This window comes from Tupaia chinensis, unplaced genomic scaffold (assembly GCF_000334495.1).
Source record: "Tupaia chinensis unplaced genomic scaffold, TupChi_1.0 Scaffold000578_2, whole genome shotgun sequence".
In the NCBI taxonomy this organism is placed as follows: Eukaryota; Metazoa; Chordata; class Mammalia; order Scandentia; family Tupaiidae; genus Tupaia; species Tupaia belangeri.
Window position 1 is genome coordinate 6,996,689 of NW_006160094.1, and position 7,013 is coordinate 7,003,701.

Here is a 7,013-nt window from a genome sequence, read left to right on the forward strand (position 1 = left end):
TTCCCGAGAGTGGTGCTTCCCAAAAAAAAAATTTTTAAAAAAAAAAAAAAAACCAGATAAAATGGCTAGATTATATCCGAATAGAAGAAAAGAAGGGACAAAAACTAAAAGATCCAAAGCATATTGTTGAAGGTTTGAGTTGTGTTTAAAGAGTCTAAGAAAAAGTTAAAAGAGTAATAAAATTAAGGTTTTTATTAATATTCTAAAGCTAATTGTATGATGTAATGCCATTAGTCACAAGTCGGCCCCTAAAAAAGTCCAATTAAAAAGTCCTTGGTGGGGGCCAGCAGGTGGCGTGGTGGTTAAGGTGCCAGACTCCCACATGGCCAACTGTGGTTCAAACACCAGACCTGGTAGCTTGAACATCACACGGGGCTTGTGCACATGCATCCCAGAAGGAGAAGGGATTCAATGTGGCCATGACCCCTGGGTGATTTCTCACTAAAAAAAAAAAGTCCTTGAGTATACCTCGGGTATACAGTTAAAACATGTACTATTAGGCCTCAAAAATTAACATTATATATTCCAATTAAACTTAACCTCAACTCTTACAACAATTACTTAGAAATATAAATTGGATTCATCCCGTTTTGAGACTAGCTACCAATCAATTATTACATCTATTTACTGTTCAGCAGATTTCATTAGCCCTGTCTATGCCCTCGCCCTTCCTCTGAACCCTTAGCCCCCCAGCCCTGCAGGGATCCCTGAGCACCGTCCCCACACTGGCCACCTTGCCATGGGCTCAGGGAGAACTCACAGAGTGGTTCTCCCTCGGTTTCCTGCGCCCCAGCAAGCCAAGAGAGGGGCCGTGCCTCGGCCTTACACTTCCCTCCTCGGCCTCTTCACGTGGTGTCTGATTCCCATTTACTTGTTCAGAGGGTTCATAGTGGACAGGCTCACATAAAAGTACTGCCAATAAAGATTATGACGTCCGTTTCGAACTCACAGCCCCTCTGAGAGGATCGCACACATCCCCAGCTCTGCCACCCTCTCTCCTACCCTTAACCAGGCACAGCGATCTCCACGTCTCCACCACCAGGACGCTCCAGCGCTGGTCACTCTCCATGTCGCTGGACAAGCCCGAACTGTCCCTCCCGGCAGCTGACTTCAGCCCCACCTCGGGGGTGGGAGGGGGTGGCCCGGAGAGCTTCACGCTCACTGTAACCGTACCTGGCAGACGGTGTTGCCCGTGGGCCTTCCTTTGGTCAGCTGAGAGGTATTTGTGTAACTACAGACTTCCTGTAAAGGTATCCCTGCCACCCCTTCATCTGGAGAAAACGGCTCGTGCTCGGACTCATCTTGAATGCGATACCATGAGGGATGTCCCAAACAGTTAAAAACAGACGATGGCCCCTACTCTACCAGTCTCAGGTTCACTCGGATTTTCCAAGATTTCCAAATACGACTATTACTGGAATTCCTCATAATCCTATTGGCCGGTCTCTTATAGAACAAGCACACCCTACTCTGGTTTTGTTTGTTTGTTTGTTTGTTTGTTTGTTTCTCTAAGAATTATTGTATTTAACTTTATTATTATTTTTCAGTTTAATCAAACATACACAGAGAGAGAAAGAGAGAGAGAAACTAAGCCACCAGGTCTGGAACTTGAACCGTGGTCGACCATGTGGGAGTCCAGCGCCCTTAACCACCACGCCACCTGCCTGCCCCCACACTGTACTCTTAAGGCTTATTTTTAAAAACAAAAGTGGGGACCAGCATATGGTGTAATGGTTACATCACTGGACTCCCACGTAGTCCACTGCAGTTTGAGTCCCAGACCCAGTGACCTAAAACTCAACACCAGGCGCGTGTGCGTGTGTGCCCAAGATCCTGAGGGGAGAATGGAGGAGAAGGGATTGTGGTGTGGCCATCCCCCCAGGGGGTGATTTCTCACTTTCTATCTCTCTCTCTCCCTCTCTTTGTCTCTCTTTCTCTCTCCCTGGCAAGTGCACGTACCCTATAACAAAAATCTCTCTCAAAGAAAGGGACGGGGCCATCCCTCTACCCCAGGGGAATTCCCTCGAGAAAGGCTCTCCAGAGCTTTATATACTATTGTTTTTTTTAAATCTTGATAAACAAAATACTACAGTCTATCAAAGACATTGGCAATTACCCTGATATCAACCTGCTCCCCGATTACAGGCCAATATCTGGGGTTGGGACCCAAACTCACAATGGGAAGGACCCTGCCCCCTGCGTGCCCCAGGCCAGAGGGTCTGCATGTGTCTTCACCTACAGGAAGCCAGTGGGTATCACTGGAAAGGACCCAGCTTCATCATGGACCCCAGACTTCAGCCTGGACCCCAGAACACCGGCCTGGACAAACAGAAACCACTGCCTAGCACTCGGCAAGCCCCGGGAGTCACCTGGAGCCAGCTGAAAAAGCTACAGCAACAAGCGGAAGCCGTTCTTCAAAACGTGGGCATGCCCATCACCCCAGAAAATCGATTTCTCGCCTACCTCAGCGTGATTTCTCAAAATAGTCAGAAGGTAACCCTCTTGCTCTGTCTTCCCCTGAACACCCACCCAGCACGGGGCACACACCACTAGCCCTCCCTTTCCAGGGGGGTGGGGGCTGACCCTCCTCTCCCATGACAGACCTGGACTGGGGGATCTGGCTCCCTAGGGAAGTGTGCATGGCAACCCTGCACCTGGGAAGGCTTCGCTTTTCACCAGAGGAACTCTTCTTTGTTAAAAAAAAAGATTTATTTTATTTATTCATTCATTTATTTTGACTAGAGAGGGACAGACACACAGAGAGAGAGAAAGAAAGAAAGTGAGAAAGTGAGAAAGCAAGCCACCAGGTCCAGGACTTGAACTGTGGTCAGCCATGTGGGAGTGTCCAGCACCTTTACCACCATGCCACCTGCTGGTCCCCATGGGGAACTCTTCTTGATGGGGACCTCATAGAAACCTTATTCTTGGGGGACAGAGACTTCCCTTCGGGCGCCCCACCAATACGGCCCTTCCATGGTCTGAACACGGACTCTCTGGGCCCATCGTACACATTATCGGCCCTACTCAGAACAGCCCTGTCCGTTCCCAACTCGGGCACGGCCTTGCCGTGTTTTCATGGCACTCTCTCTCATGGGCATTATCAGCTCGACCATTCCTTCCAGACCATTGATTTTATTAATAATGTTTGAGGTTCTGCCATGGTTTGCTCTTTTTTTTTTAGAATTATTTTATTTAACTTTATTTATTTATTTATTTAGACCAGAGTGGGAGAGAGAGAGAGAGAGTGAAAGTGAGAAAGCCAGCCACCAGGTCAGGGACTCGAACCATAGTCAGCCATGTGGGAGTCCAGTGCCCTTAACCACTATACCACCTTCACACCCCTGGTTTTTACTTCTCATCCCTGTTTTCCTTATTGGATCAGAGCTACCTAATATTACTGAATCAATTCATATTGTAAAACTTCCATGCCCCGGACCAGCAGTTAGTGTAATGGCTATGTCGCTGGACTCCCACATAGGCGACCATGGTTTGAGTCCCAGACCCGGTGGCTTAAGCTCACAACGGGCACGTGTGTGTGTGTGCCCAAGATCCCGAGAAGGGATTGTGGCATGGCCATCCCCCCTGGGGGGGTGATTTCTCGTTTTCTGTCTCTCTGTATCTCTCTGTCTGGTGAGCACACACACCCTATAGCAAAAACCTCTCAAAAAAAAGAAAAAAATTTCCATACCCAAAGTATGATACGCAAAAGGAGACTCAAACGTCCACCTTGCAGACACTTCGGGACAGTTTCAAATGGCTAAGCCCCTCTGCCTGCCTCACGTGCTCCTTCACGATGCGGGCACTGGAAACGTGTCTGTTTTAGTCCTAGCTTTCCGAGCCAGCCGCCTCTGGACGACTTGGGGATCCCGAGCCCGCCCTGGCGCACCCCAGGCTCTTTCTGCTGACCACTCTCCAGCTTCGTCAAATCAGAAGGGGAAGCGTCAGGGAGCAGTGGAGGGCTGTGGATTGATGAGCTCTGAATGAACGACTGCCCTCCTGCGGGATGACGGGAGGCCACGGCATGGGCGTGTGCGCTGAGGAACGTGCCTCCAGCTCCAGGGCATGCTGTCCTCCTCGGGTCCCCGAGCCACACACCCCCTTATCTACTGCCACCACCCTGCTCCAGGAATGGCCTTATCGTCCTAACCCTCCAAGACACAACTCTCTAAAATGAACTTTCCTTCCCCTTTGCCCAGTGAATAGGAGGTGGGGGCGAGCTGGGCAGGAGCACCCTGGGGCCTCCCTCTCCCTCTGACCCCAAGGGCTGAGCAGCGCTTCCTGTGCTTCATTCAGGTCACTGCCAGACAGAGGAGTCACACTATCGTGAATAAAGAACCAGACCTTTTTTGAAAAGAATTCCTAGTTCCTGCGTTTTGGGCTTCACACTCCCAGAGGCCTGGTGGCCAAAGCTGAGCCCTCCCAGCCCTCCTGGCTCCCGGCCTGCCACACACACTCTTCATGGTCACGTCCCATTGCGCTTGCTGCCGCCCCACTCACACGGAGGGGGAGCTGTTCATTCCCTCCCGAAAGCCGGCCTGCGAGTCGGGACCCAGAGGCAATTAAGAAAAAAAGCCACCGGGTCCTGGACTGGAACACGCAGTCAGCCGTGTGGCATCCAGCCACCTGGTGGTTAAGGAGCTGGGTCCCACATGGCTGACTGCCAAGCGATACATCCAAAGGCTTGCGGAACACGCCAATCGCATGTGTGCACGCTCGAAAGCTCAAGAGGAGGAAGGATTGTGGCATAATTACCCACCCAAAGGGTGCCTTCTCAATCTCCTGCCCCCTGCCTGGTGAGCACACACACCCTACAGCAAACTACGTAAGGATAAGGGGCAGGTCAGTGGGGTGCTGGTTAGGGTGGCTGAATTCCACATGGTGGATCATGTGGTTCAAGTCCAGTAACCGACAGATGGAGGAAGCACAGGGCGTGTGCGCATGCATGTCCAAATCTCAAAGGGAGGGAGAGATGGAGAAGGGACTGCAGTGTGACCTCACCCCACTTGGGGGTGTTTTCTCCCTCTCGTTCCATCTGTCTTAGGTGAGTACACGTGCCCTCTGGCAAATTAAAAAGTAATAACTTCAATGAGGTGAAAGTTTCATTTACGTGAACGAAGCCTGAGGGGGGCATGGTATCCCCAGTGTCAGGATCAGGCTCTTTCCATACGTTTTCTTCAACAGGCACCTACCTCATGGCCCAAAATGGCCACCGAGGCTCCAACCATCACATCCATGTTTGAGCTAACAAGGCAAAAGATACAGGAAAGGGTCTATCCCTTCAAAGACACTTCCTAGGTTCAGCCAGTGGCATGGTGGTTAAGGCGCTAGACTCCCACATGGCCAACCATGGTTTGAGTCCTGGACCTGGTGGCTTGCTTTCTCACTTTCCCTCTGTCTTTCTCTGGTGAACTCACATGCCCTATAGCAAAAACTTACCAATTTTAAAAGGGACTCTTCCCGAAAGTGCTACACATACTTCTCCATGTCATTGGCCACAAGTTGCCATGTGGCTACGCAGCTGCAGGGGAGCTGGGACGTGGGGTCTTCATTCCAGGCAGCCATGTGCCCACTGAGACACGTGGGTTCCATTTTTCCATTCAGGTTTTTGCCATAGTCGCAGAAGAGAGAGGAAGTGAGAAATCACACACACACACACACACACACACACACACACAGGGATGGCTACTCCACAATCCTCCCCCATTCTCTCAGGATTGTGGACGTGCAGATACGTGCATGCTCCTCAAGCCACCAGGTCCGGGACTCGAACCATAGTTGGCCAAGTGGGAGTTCAGCACCTCAACCACCATGCCACCCGCTGGCCCTCAGGATTCCATTTCTAAGGAAACAGGGCAATCACATAGTAGGAGAGAGCAGTGGGCCACGTGACTCCTGGAGCAGGGGAAAGGGAGCCTCTGCTCATCCCTGCAGGAGTAGGGGTGGGGACGCCTGCCACCTCGTCCCCACCCAGAGGCTGCGGCCTCCTCCAGCCACGGTTTCTCCCCACGGATCTCCATCTTCCTGCGAGTGAACAGCCTGCAGGAGCCAAGGGCTGAGGCTGGCCCCAGCACCTGGGGAGGGCGCAGGCCTGGGGAAGGGCCCACGCCCCACCACCCCGGGTCAGCCAGCTCTGCCACGGACCGCCCGGTCGGCTCCCGCGGGGCCCTGGTGCCATCCCAGGGGCGCAGGGCACAAGGCACAGCCGCCTTCCTCCCGCGTTCCGGGTTTGGCCTGGGGGCCGTGAGGAAGGGCGGGGATTTTCTGGAAGGGTCTGGGGCCCTAGATGCAGCTCCAGGCACCAGGGAGGCCATGGAGTGGGAGGACTGAAGGCCGAAGCGGTGCTCGGCCACCAGCCCCCCAGCAGCTGCTGTCGCTGTCCCTTACCTGTTCGGGGAAGTCAGGCTGTTACAGAGGGCAGCAGATTTATTTTCCTTGAAAATGACATTCATGGGGACCAGAAGTTAGCGTAATGGCTATGTTGCTGAACTCCCATGTAGTCGACCACGGTTTGAGTGCCGGACCCGTTGGCTTAAACTCACAAGGGTGCATGTGCCTGTGTGCCCAAGATCCTGAGAGGAGAATGGAGGAGAAAGGATTGAGGTGGCGGGTGATTTCTCACTCTCCGTCTCTTTCTCTCTTTTTCTGGCGAGTGCATGCGCCCTATAGCAAAACCTCTCCGAAAAAATTTAAAAATTCACGTATTACATTCACATATTTGTCTTTTTTTCCATTTCCACCCCTAACTCACCTAGACCAGGCCTTTGACCCACAAAGTGGACCCCTTTCCCCAGCAGCCAATGCTCAGGTGGCTGTGCAGCCCTGTCACTGGACCCTCCCCAGCTGGTGTCCCGAGGAATGGCAGAGAGAGCTGCCACCGCCGAGGTGCCCAGGAGGTGTGCAGGCTGCAGGGCCCTCCTGGTCCACACCTTCTGACCGACTAGCAGCCACAGGGTGTGCCAGATGCCTCGGCCACGTATCCTGGTGTCCCCATAGTGAAACATCCTGCAGTTAGA

At 52.4% G+C, this 7,013-nt stretch overlaps 1 long non-coding RNA gene across 3 annotated transcripts in view; it reads left to right on the forward strand.

Annotated features, from left to right (window-relative positions):
- The window catches only part of LOC102476125 (uncharacterized), a 21,576-nt gene extending 17,240 nt beyond the window's left edge, over nucleotides 1–4,336 (forward strand). For all 3 annotated transcript variants that reach the window (XR_003551028.1, XR_003551026.1, XR_003551027.1), the window contains 2 exons: nucleotides 2,242–2,493; nucleotides 3,824–4,336. This is a non-coding gene — a long non-coding RNA (uncharacterized LOC102476125). The remainder of the gene's footprint in view (nucleotides 1–2,241; nucleotides 2,494–3,823) is intronic.
- The last annotated feature ends 2,677 nt before the right edge of the window (nucleotides 4,337–7,013 follow it).